The sequence below is a fragment of the Plectropomus leopardus genome, chromosome 12 (genome assembly GCF_026936395.1).
Source record: "Plectropomus leopardus strain MGB_pleo_1.0 chromosome 12, ASM2693639v1, whole genome shotgun sequence".
Classification (NCBI taxonomy): domain Eukaryota; kingdom Metazoa; phylum Chordata; class Actinopteri; order Perciformes; family Serranidae; genus Plectropomus; species Plectropomus leopardus.
Window position 1 is genome coordinate 24,342,186 of NC_142187.1, and position 12,293 is coordinate 24,354,478.

The 12,293-nt window shown below is 39.3% G+C and overlaps 1 protein-coding gene across 4 annotated transcripts in view; it reads right to left on the reverse strand.

Annotated features, from left to right (window-relative positions):
- adgrl2b.1 (adhesion G protein-coupled receptor L2b, tandem duplicate 1) overlaps positions 1-12,293 on the reverse strand; it is a 197,639-nt gene that overhangs the window by 115,389 nt on the left and 69,957 nt on the right. The window contains exon 1 of one of the 4 annotated variants that reach the window (XM_042497039.2): positions 3,140-3,731. The exons of the other annotated variants lie outside the window; for them this stretch is intronic. The gene's annotated coding sequence lies outside the window, so the exon portion shown is untranslated. Of the gene's footprint in view, positions 1-3,139; positions 3,732-12,293 lie in introns of those variants that run through there. 4 annotated transcript variants of the gene reach the window in all.

The following is a 12,293-nucleotide window of genomic DNA, read 5'->3' on the forward strand; positions in this document are numbered from 1 at the left end:
ACTCTCACTTTTTCTCCACTCAAGAAACTTACTACACTTGCTATCTCTCCTGCCCTATCCTCCTACACATATACAATGCAGAGCGAGGCCTGCTCTATGGGCTTTGTTAGAAGTCGTGGTAGGAAATATAGGAAATCAGTAACAGCAGAAGACTGGTGCAAAGTCAGGATAAAATAATTATGCATCAGAAAATGCACTTTCTCCTCCATAAGACCGTTGCAATCAAAATTGTCTCATCTACCATTAGTCATCACACCCTCTCTCTGTCAGTTTGTTTGTTCAACTTATTCACAGTCAGAGAACAAGACAGCTGTCAAACCCGCCCGCCGTGAGTGAAGATGGCAGGTGAAGTCTTCTCCTTTTTCTCCCCCGTCCTGCTCTCCGAGTTTAAAACTCCCACCCCTGCCTATTTTTTTTTGTGTGTGTGTGTGTGTGTGTGTTGTGATGTTATTTTGTCCGAACAAAGGAAGGAGCAAGCTTTCTTCTCTCACAGGTTGAGCAGCAGTTGGCTCATGCTATTACCCAGGAGTGGGATGACCATGAAGGGGCCACCGACCCCTACTGCGCTCCCAATGGCATTTACATTCCCTGTCTCTGTCATACAAAAGCTGCACTTTCTTTCACTAATAACCTATGCTGATCCAAAGTAAAGGCATGCACAACTAAGAAAGCACTTTTTTATCTTGTGCTTGGTAAAAATAAGAGTTTATTTTCCTCTATTAAGCCTGTCTTAAATTGCAGAGAACATTGGGCCATGTATCAAAAGACAAAGAAGAAATCCATCAAAAATAAACAGTGTCTTGCCGCATTCTTTCACTGACAAACAACAGCTGCACAGAATGGGAAATAAATATTATCTCTGCGACAGAAAAACAATCAGACACCACTAGGTACTCAGAGTCACTCACGAAGCTTGAATGCTCTGTGTCTTTACATCTACACCCGCTGAATGTGGAATTAAGTCATTTATTTCGCACCTGAAAACAAATTCATTTTTGGAGTGTTTTTCGGTGTTCACTGCTGCAGCCAAAATACCAGTCAAAATATGCAAACAGATTTTCGTCAAGTCATTAACGCTTTTTTTTTCTCGCCATGGACACAGTGGGTTCTCCTTCTCCTTGAAAATATAACACAGACCTTTCTTTGTTGATGCTCTGTTTTATGCTCTTGCAGAGGAATACTGGGGGAAAATGTTTTTAACAGGACAAAACACTTTTTTAACATAACCACGTCTCTGGCATCCAATATTTCCGCTAAATACATGGCTTCTGGTGTTAGATTATAGCCAACAAATTCTCCCAATCCACACGAAATCTGCCTCCAACACAAACACTTGCTTCACACACACACACATACAACCAACTGCAGTGTCCAGCAATCCTGTCAGAAGCCTCCACCACCACCAACAGCAGCAGCAGCAACACTCTATCAGAACAAAACTGCTTAGAGGAAAGGGGGCTGGTAGCTCAAGTTCTCCCTATTGAAATGCAGACACTTTGATATGGAAATTGGCAGTTACAAAAACCCGCTAGAATTCACACTAGCATGCATTGAAACCATTTGCGCAATGTGAGATGAGATGGCACTTCCTCCCAAGACAACACAGACAAATGGACCCAACCGGCATGTCTGGGGAGGGTGAGACATGGAGTGAAGGTAGAGGGGGAGGAAGAGGAGGGAGAACATTTGTCCTTCACTCTCTTTTGAATTCCTACTGTCCCAGCATTTGTTTCAAGAAACAGCCTGAGCAACAAAAGCAGAGGATTGCTCAAAATCTACATTCAACACTCAAACATCCCATTACGGGCCATTGGCAGGGGGATAAAATGACCTTTTCATCTACAGGAAGCACTGATGGGCATGTCAGCATCAAGCAGCCACATTCATCCTAGCTAAGGAGACTTTTTTTTCTTTTTTTAAAAAATCTAGTCTTCCAAAATGGCTGGCCTGACAGAGAAACTTCACCACTGTCAAAATATGCTCAGATTTGTCTGGTGGTGACTCAATTTCGCACACACTGTGCATGTGTCTTATATAATGTTGCAGTTCTTCAAGATCAAAACTGAATAGCCGAATACTCTTCTGTATAAAAAACAACTGGATTTGGAAAAGAGTCGTCATCTATACTTCCCTGCGTGAAAGCTGTTATATAAGTATATGCAGGGGGGAAGCTCTCAGTTTCCTAACTTGTCAGTATGGCTTATATAAGGTTGCACCACTATCCTGATTTGGCTTTGACAGTATGGATTATGTGTAAATGTTATTTAACCTCGATATTTCAGTCCGCCACAGTCGCGCTCTCCTGGGGTTTCTGGCTGAGGTCTATGCGGCCCTATCTCTAAAAGCTTCACGTGAGAATGAGATATGGCTCCCTTTGCCTGTAAAAACTCTATCTGTCTTTGTGTGTGTGTGTGTATGTGTGTGTGTGTGCGTGTGTGTCTCTGTAAATGTGTGTGTGTCCCATCATTACACATGGCTGGCTCAGGTCTGTGAATTATACATGCCCTGTGAAATGATCTTATTTTATAGCCGCAAAATGGAGAAGTAAATGGAGACAGTAACTGACATCCAACTACTTAGCTCCTGGTGTCCTGGAACTGGGTGGAGATGTTTGTGTGAGCTCTATCTTTTCTCACCACCATGTTATCACGCTAATTATCACATCTGAATATCTGATAAATCCACTCCCATTGGCTTTTTACAAGCTTTGGATTCACACCCATGACCTTATTTGTCATAGAATTAATATCACATACAAAATAATCCCACACATCTGAAAACACCTTGAATATAAGCATTTTCACACTTTTTTTTAACATGTGCATCCTCCAGTGGCAATTCAAATCAAAAAGAGATATATTCACTGAAATCCACATTGGGATGACCCCAATAGCCGAGCAACTTCACATTAATCAAAAGTCTGGAGGCTCCAGACACTACAGAATAAAATCAGATACTATGGGCTACGTATTGATCTCATCACAACAGTTTTGAACTGCTGGAGGAGCCCGTGGGCCCGTTTTCTGACATTTGCCTTCTGATATCCTGGGAGTGTAAATAAATGCTATTGATTGAACAGAGGCATAACCCAGCATCTCCGTTGAAAGACTCAAAACATCCGCTTGTAAACGCTACTTACTGTGGTACGCCGTGCCAAAATATGGATCCCGGCATGGAGTGTGAATTTCAGATCAACACCAGGAGCACCCCTCCTCTCCGTTTTTTTTCATAAGAGGCCCCCAGAAACTAAGCAGCGGGTCGCACAAAGACGGCTGGGGCTCGGCTGCATGCTACACTTTCTTCACAGTGGACAGACGGTGGGGTTTCCCGTGGCAGGTATCTGCTCCTCTTCAAGCCAAAACGTCCGGGACCGGACGAATAGCTCCATGGCGAGGGGTCTGTTCAAAAGTAATGATCGTTACTCCCCCCCTCCTTCCTCTTGTGCGTGCACCCAGGCTCCTTCCGACGGGAGCGCTACGGATAGACTGCATAAAAAAGGATCACTTCAAGGAGACGAGATGCGCCCCAGTCTCGCTACAAAAATGAAACTCCGAGCACGTCAAGTCTGTCTGGAGGTCTCCAGCGGCCTGGTTCACAGATACAGCCCGAAGAGGGGTAGTATGACTTCTTCTGTCTAGCTTTCGGTGCGCTCCCGGTTGTTCCCTCTGCGCCTCATCCACACGCCGTGCAGACAGTCGGAGCTGAAGCCGGACTGGAGGCAAAGAAGGCGAGGAGAAACGGCGCACCGGTCCCCTGCTCTGCAGCAGCTGGCTGTGGAGGGAGGCGCGCAAAACCTGGTGCGGAGTCCTGGCAAGGCACGGACCGGATCCTGATGCTAATTACGACAGCCCCGCATTAAGGCTAATATTAAACTCTTATCTCATGTATGCTCAGATATCATGCATTTGTTTTCTCTCCGAGCTTGAACCAACCCATGTTGCACGGCATTTTAATCAGGATCCCCCGCACTGTTTAATCAGGAGTGCAAAAAAAAGGTGCAAGGCCATTCATTACCATAAAAACACCTGACTGATAATTAGAATTTTGGGATAAAAACAAAAAATAATGAGTCTGAAATAGGACCTATTTTAATTGGGTTAGTATGTGTATAAAAATAAAGTAGAATGCATCAAGGTGATAGGAAAATCACTTTTTATCAGAGGTATTTGTTTAACGAGAAATACTCTCTTTAACAGGGTCATGATCCCAGAAAGATTAATCCTCATTTCTGCACTTGAAACTCTTCTTGGAGCTATTTTAGAATCCAATCAGATAGTGTAAACAGCAGCAAGGTGTAGGACACATAGATGAGTGTCAAACACTTAATTTTCTACATTCTGATGAATTTCTGCGCACCAATTTGGGCCTTTTCTGGATGGGTTCCAGGTGGAAATGTCTTTAATTTAATTAAAATCAAAGTCCTCTGCTACTTTCTTGTTTTTATTGCGAGGGCAGAATGTACTAAATATTGAATAGGACTTGCCCCCTTCAGTTAGTGTTTGGGAGTAACTGGTGACATGTAAAGGAGTTATGTTACATTAAATTACAAAATAAATGTCACTCTAATCAGATATAGTCACTGAGAAAAAAAGTATAATTAAATTACAGTTGCTAATCAAACTAAGTGTTGGTGATTACAAAGGGGTTACATATGAATATAATATTTTTGGTTAAATGGTTATATGTTGAATAAAACATTCATTTTGTTTCTTTGCATCTTTTTGCTGTGTAGGAATGCTTTCTTTAGCATATTTTTGGACAAACATTTATGCACTTGTGTTTAAAGGACTTTTAGCTTTGTAGCCAAGTTTAAAACATTTGTCAGAAAGTAATCAAAAAGATACATTACTTTGATAAAGTAGTTAAAATAATTAAGTAGATTTTTCACAGGGTTACCAGTAATCAGTAACTTATGACATTTCAAAAGTAACCTTTGTAATTCTACCTGTGATCCCCAAAATCTACACCTCTGTAGCCTATATGTCACCGTTGCAAAGACAGGGGCAAGTTAAATTCACTTTCAAATACTTTTTCAAACACTCATTCTATTTTCAAAAAGTAAATTGTTTTTAGTTCACAACCATCACTTGTAAAAGAACTGAAAAAAATTGCTTCACCATCCACAGTCCACCACACACAGCTGCTTATTTACTGCAGAATTACAGCTCAAAACTCTAACACCTGACGCTGCTCCATAGTGAGTGTGCGAAAGATCCAGGCGCCGACTATCTATTTGTGTTCACCAAACCATTTCTGCTCTGAACTCATACAGCATTAGAAAATAATTCCAAGTATGGCCGTTCTTGGCTTCCAAGTTTAAAACATTCATCTAATATGTTTCATAAAATAATGTGTCATTCTGTTCTCCTCAATTATATTCAAATACTAGGACCATGTGTAAAAATTTAAGTCTTCCCGTACTTAAATTTCTGAGTTTCAATTTCAAGTACCTCAAGCACCTCAAGCACCTTGTACAAACCCTAAAATGTATGTAAGGATGAGTGAATATACAGCTGTACAGCAGGTTCTCACTTGTGAGGATTTGTTGTTTTTTGTCTTGATGTGATGATTAAACAGAATATTTTGAGTATCATAGTGTTGATCAGACAAAGCAAGCTATTTGAAGTAATCACTTTGGGCTTCAGGAATTTTTAATCAACTTTTTATTTTCTTCTAACATTTTATGGATCAAATGATGTCTCAGTTGGCCAAAAAGTTAGCTAATAAATTGATAATGAAAATACTCATTAGTTGCAGCCGTATAATTTAGGCTACAAACCGAGCAATTAACTAAAGAGAGAAAGTACAAACAGATGTAATGTAACACAAAATATAGGATAAATGATGACTACTATATAAGGTGTGTAAAGTTACGGTATGTCAGTAATGTAAATGGAAAATGTAGTAGTATGAGTATGTGCACCACGGAAATAATCAACACAAATCAATACAATAGTACAATAAAAAGAATCCAGCTATGTTATGTGCAATACAACCATCAAGCATGTATGTACAGTGTAAATATGTATTTAAAAATGCATTTAAAATTACTTGCTAAAGGAAACTGCAGTATACAATTCTATGGTTTTACCTTGCACTGTGTAAACCCACAATTTATGTTCGTGAAAATGTGCACCTCAACTACCAGAATATTGAGATATCCAATCAGCCTCCGAGAGCAGATGCTGATATATGTTGTGTGCAAACATTCAGTGTTTATCCATATGTTCACAGCAAGAAATTTCAATGTTCAGTGCCTTGCTTTAAATGTTATTCTTGTCCACATGGAAAAGCATTTGAAACAGGACTTAGACCACAAAATGTTACAATGCCCTGCTGAAATGTTTTGGATTTATTTAAATAAATTTAACTTCCTATACAATCACTTACAAAAATGAAAAAGAAAAAAAACTTCTGAATGAGCTGTTTGGACACACAGCTTTTTATATACGAAGAGACTCTGACCAATTTGGTGAGTCAAATCCAAAGTGCATTTTTCACTTCATAGGTAAAAGGCACTGAATATAATTTTCAGCACTGTACCACTCATTTTACTGTGTACGCTGTCATTTAAAAGCTTAAAAAGATTCTGCACCCTCAGATGGCTGAGAGGACTACACTATGTTCTAAAATAGTCTTTCATGCTTTTAGATTGTAGAAAGTCTTCTTTAGAAATTGATTTTATTCCATATGAAGGGTTTGCAAAGAAGTATTTTTTTGTACATGGAAAACAAAATGCTGTGTAATGGATCAGCCAGACTGACAATTGAAAGAGCAGAAAGAGACAAAGACACCTCTTAGCAACATTTCACTACAAATGAAAGAATCACCAGTCATTGGTAAAAGAAAGTGGAAGCTTAGCTTCAAAATGTGTGCAGATTTTAATAGGAACAGGTTCCTGTTTCAGTGTCAGGTGCACAATAATAACTATAATAAGCTGGAGATAACAAGTGTGTTGCTTTAGCAAAGCTCTTCTGAAAACTTCACAATAAAGTGCCCCAGGAATGAGTCATAAAACCCGGAAATGAGTTAGCATTTCAGTATTCCTTTCTCCCTCATCTTGAAGTTAATGGGGTTTTTTTTGTGGGTTTTTGGTTAGATGCCTGAAATAAGGTCTGTAACACAGGCTGAAGAGACTGTCATGTTTTGTTCTATGACATAAAATACATCAGTAAATACCCTACTCATTAACTTTAAAGCTGTTATGTATCTTAAAAAGGTGGTTGTTAGCAATTGGCTTAATGAGACTACAAAACTTTATCACATCGTACCACGCCAATCACAGCTTTACAGCCGTAATGGAAAAGTTAAGTCATGGGACTGTAGTGTAGTTTGTTTATAACCTAACATAAGCTCTTTACTTCATACGATTGTATTTAGGCTTCAAAAATCCTAAAAGCGGTGTTCATAGGTGAAGATTATCTACACCTATGAACGCCTATATTATCTAGGCTTTTTGTCGAGGGGACCAGGGCAACGCTACCTTCGGGTTTGCCTACAAATAAACATCATCCTTTTAGCACTACATAGTAACAGAAGGTCAGTCAATGGTTCGGACTATAGGAATTGGATCAGGGAATATAAAATAAACAAAAAATGGACTGCCAAATCACAACTTAAATCTCTTCGGTCTGACTACATATTTAGAGCCCAAATGTATCATTGTGCCTCAATAATAATTGAGGGTCACTTGCAGTTTTTCTGGACATGAGAACTAAATCAAGTTATTTTTTGGGAAAAACAGTATTCTGTACAACAGTAGCATCACTGTACAACACCGTGGGGAAACTGACTACAAGAAAGTTTTCATACTTTATTTATTCTTCTTTTGGGGTTAAAACTATGTAAAATGTGAATAATACATTTGGTGTCTGAATTATACTGTTATTATCTCATATAAGGGTAAATCATGCCATTATGCCGCCTCACTGTTCCGTATAAAAGGTACAGTCGTGGAATGGTGGGACAGAGTAGTCTCACCTTTAGGCCGGCAAGAGGCAGTAATGGCGCCTAAACGTGGTCTATGTAAAAGGGACTGTCGGCAGGACGGAACTATGACCTTGGGTGTGACATTTTGATGGTGTGTTACGCGTGTGACCCACCGCAAGAGATTTAAAAAGCAGCTAGCAGCAGTCAGTGGCTAACTCCAAGTGAAAGAACAATGGGTGAAAATGTCCACAAATCTTATCTCTAACTCCTATCCTCTGAGCAGTGGACAAGATCAGCCACCATATGTGAATGAATGTGAATGATTTTTATGCTGTTTTATGCTGTTGTTATTGTTTAGAAAGCGCTGCCAATGCATTTGTTATATGTCACAGTAGAGCTGATGTTGCTGAGTTAAGCTATACAACTCTTTTTGTATCGGCGAAGCTGTCTGAAATCACACTCTGGAGCGGCAAGATGCTGCCGTTGTTTGGTTCTGTGTAAAAATGCAAAGGCTTTGTAAAAAGAGAGAGCAGCCCTATATCACAGCCTCTGTATAAAAAGGGCTTCTTAGTAGCAGAAAGGCTGTAACTGATATCGCTGTTTGATGAGCTTAGACACAGATCTCCTGGCTCAAAGTCCTGTGCTTGCTGGACCCCTTGCGTGCCCTTTCAAGTACGCCCATTGCACTGATTATCTTACGATGATGCAAAAGCCCAGTGTATCTAACACAGACGCTAAACGGTCTTTAGGCCCACTGCTAAGGGTCCAAGCGCTGACTTTGATACCCTGGGAGTGAGACCAGGCTGAGCATATAAAGGACTAACCCCTAGTTTTATCTCTTAAAGTGCAAAAACATTTTTCCAGTGCATTTTAGTATTTTATCTTAAGTTCAGCCATAGGTTTTCATTTATTTCTCCATCGTATGATGAGCACAATGCATCACACTCAGCAGAAAATCTGTGTTAATTCAGGTTGTATCTCAAATGTGACGATTTTATGAAAGATAATAAATATACACATAAACAACCAGCATCATATTGATTAAATTGGAGCTGGATGAGGTTGAGTGGCTGCTATTTATTCTTTAAACAAAGGCTTGGTAGATCAGACAACAAAGATTTCTATAAACTGCATAATGTCCTAATGGAATATTGTACGGATATTATTGCAATAGGAGATGAAGACACCACAGAGTGCAAAGGGGCCAATATCTTGTCCTGCAGGCACATTAAAGGTCCTCACAGGAATATTTAGGGAGCATTGATTTTTCAGACTATGATTCTATATCTTTGGTTGTCGTCTTTCTTATTGAATGTACCATCCTGGATGTGTTTATGTACAAAATATTGCCTCAGTTTCCACAGATGCTTGTCTTTAACTGAAGAAATCATCCATGATGCAAATAGGACTTTTGCTGTATTAACTCTGCCTTCATATTTAAAGCACACCATGCCTCCACTAGTGGTTACGATGGAAAAGTGGCAAATTGAATCCTGATATTACAGTCTTGAATGGAGACCAGAACTGTAACTGACTTGGCACCCCCAAAAACCATGAAACTGTAGCTGAGTTGACTGGAAATGATTCGGCCTTGTCAATGAAATTACACTTCAAAAGCTGAAAACCCATCAGGATTTTACTGTAAGCTGCAAAACATTAGCATTAAACTGCCATTTGCAAACAAACATGATATAATCTCAATGACAAACTGGACAACAGCATGTTTGAGCACAGCGAATCCCCAATTATTTAGTCGTGATTTGTTGACTGCTTTGGATATGCCAGCTGCAGGCTACATATTTTTGAGTCTTGCAAAAATGAGAACAAAAACCTCATGAAGAAATAGTAAGTATTTCATAATGTTCTGATTTATTGAGTCGCTACATTAAGGCTATCATTATAAACCATTACAGCCGTGATAAGCCAAAGGAACACAGCACACTAATGGTTCATGAAATGTGTAATGTCTACCTATGCTGTACCTCCAGCTGTGTCCTCATTGTGAGCAGAGGTGCCTGCACAGTCTTCTTACGTGACATGTTATGTTTAATATGCTGTCTGAGCTGTGTCATTTTACCTCTGAATATCATGTGAAGTTTCTGTTGTCATTTCTCCACAATCGATGTACTGGAAGGAAAATGATCTGCCCAGCTGGAAGCAGGTTTATGGTAACATTTTCCTCAGGTTTCTAAAGTTCAGCCCCATGCAGCTTTTCTTTTGAACATGATATTATACTGCGAGTTGGAGCTTTCATTCTTCCCCAACACTACGCCTATTTTTAGATCCTTACTTATTCAGCATTGTAATAAAAGAGCCACCTCAGTGGTGCAAATTCAGGCGAAGGACATATTTGCCTGAGAAAAGTCTGTCTAAGAACAAACACTCAATTGCCAAGTTTGAAACTATTACTGTCCTAAATATCATTTCTCTTCTCTTCCTCTCATGAGCCAAAGTACATAGTCGGGTCAGTGGTCTCCGTTACACGTGGCTTCAATAAAAAACAGTCCCCTGGCCGCACAGGGGAAATGTGAATTTGGGTCAAATTCACCAGGTGGAAAGTGAGTGGATTAGTGCAGAGCTTGCATGTTTTCTGAGGCATAGTTTTACATAATAAAGAATAGAAGAGTAAAAAGAAAACAGATGTAATGATGCTGATCCACTGGCACATATTCTTATTTAGAGAAACAATGTTTATGTATGGCCTACTACTGAAAGTGTAAACTTTCTATTTCAGTTGAACTGACCCAGGAGAGCCTGGCTTGCTGGTGTTTTATTCATTGTGGTCAATGCAGTATATATGTAAATACACAGTCGGCCCTTGTGTCTCTCTCTCTTTTTTTTTTTTTTTTTGAGGACTGATGAAGTTGTCAGAAAATGCTTGGCTTTGCTTTTTTGCTGCAGCCTGTCATTCTTGTCTGAGTTCAGTGCGCAATCAAAACCCCTAGTAATAGCACAAAAGAACTAAAAAGCAGTAGTCAGTTTTTTGCTGCTGACTCATCTAAAGAGTGTAAATAAATTTCACTGAGAGAGATCAGACTTTATCATAGGAGCAGACTCCATGCTGTAAATTATAGGCCTTTATGAGCCACCAGTTTAAGCCACATTGAAATTATAGAAGCATAGACACAACATGCTCCCTTTTTTCTGTATACTTCTCTCAGTATTTGCAAAAGCCTTACTTCCGCATTAGACAATAGCTTTTGCTGACTCAATTTAAAATAATTGACATTGGGGGAGAATAAAAGCCATCAATACCTACACATTACTTCACCTGTAATTGCCACTGGCTTGCTTTGTTCAGCAACACAGGCAAAACGTGAAAGAACAGGAGAGAGTGAGGTTGGTCATCACACTTTTTACTTTCATTTGAACCCTTAAAAGTGGTATCTTTAATAGATTGCCTTTCAATATGTAAAGGAAGTCTAAAGTGTCAGGTAGGAGTAAAGTGAACTTACTCATCTTAAGGTTGATCTGTTTAAAGGATCTGGACCGCAAATATGTTTGGTGCACTTAGGTTGGTTATCCTTATGTTATTTTAATGGGGGAAAAATTTAAGTAACCTTAAAAATGAACCTAAAAGGTTCAAATTTATTAAGATTTTTCATTGAAATGCAACAACAAAACCAGTTCATGCAAGCAAAGCAAACAAAATTATTCCTATATGTGCTTTTTTTACGCTTATGTTACATTATAAAGACCAAAACAAGGAACCATACACGTGACAACCAACCCCAAAGAGAAGGAGAATGAAGAGAAGCAACACAGAGGAGCTGGAAATTTACATTTTGACATGAAAAACACTAAAAGTCCTCTCATGCCAATGCCAAGTTTTTAACTCCTCAAATGAACCCAGTTCTAAAAAACCTCAGTACCAAGCAAGTGGCTACCCCCAAGACTGAAAACTTAAGCCAACGCGGAAGTGACAAAAACTGCCGTTCTTTGAATGGCCACTTGAGGCTGGCTCAGAAGCGAGTCAATCCCTATAGACCTCTGTGTTAAAATGTCAAAATTTATAGCTGAAAGAAACATGTTTACAGCATGGTACAAAATATTTTGGTCTCTGTAGATAAGTTTTCTCTTCATGAAAACTTTATATTTTTTTTTTATTAAGGGTGACAGCTATAAGTGATAGGCTGTCATGCTGTCACAGGACACTTCTGGCTCAAAAAGAAACAACAAGATGGCAATTGCCAAAATGCCGTGCTCATGGCTTCAAAACGGCAGTCCACAAACCAATGGGTTACCATGATTTTACAGTAACTATGTCCATTATCTATAAGGAAAGGTACACATTTTTTAACTGTACACTCTATAGAGCGTGATCTGATGAATGTGACAATCAACCCTGCTCTCCCCTACATTGT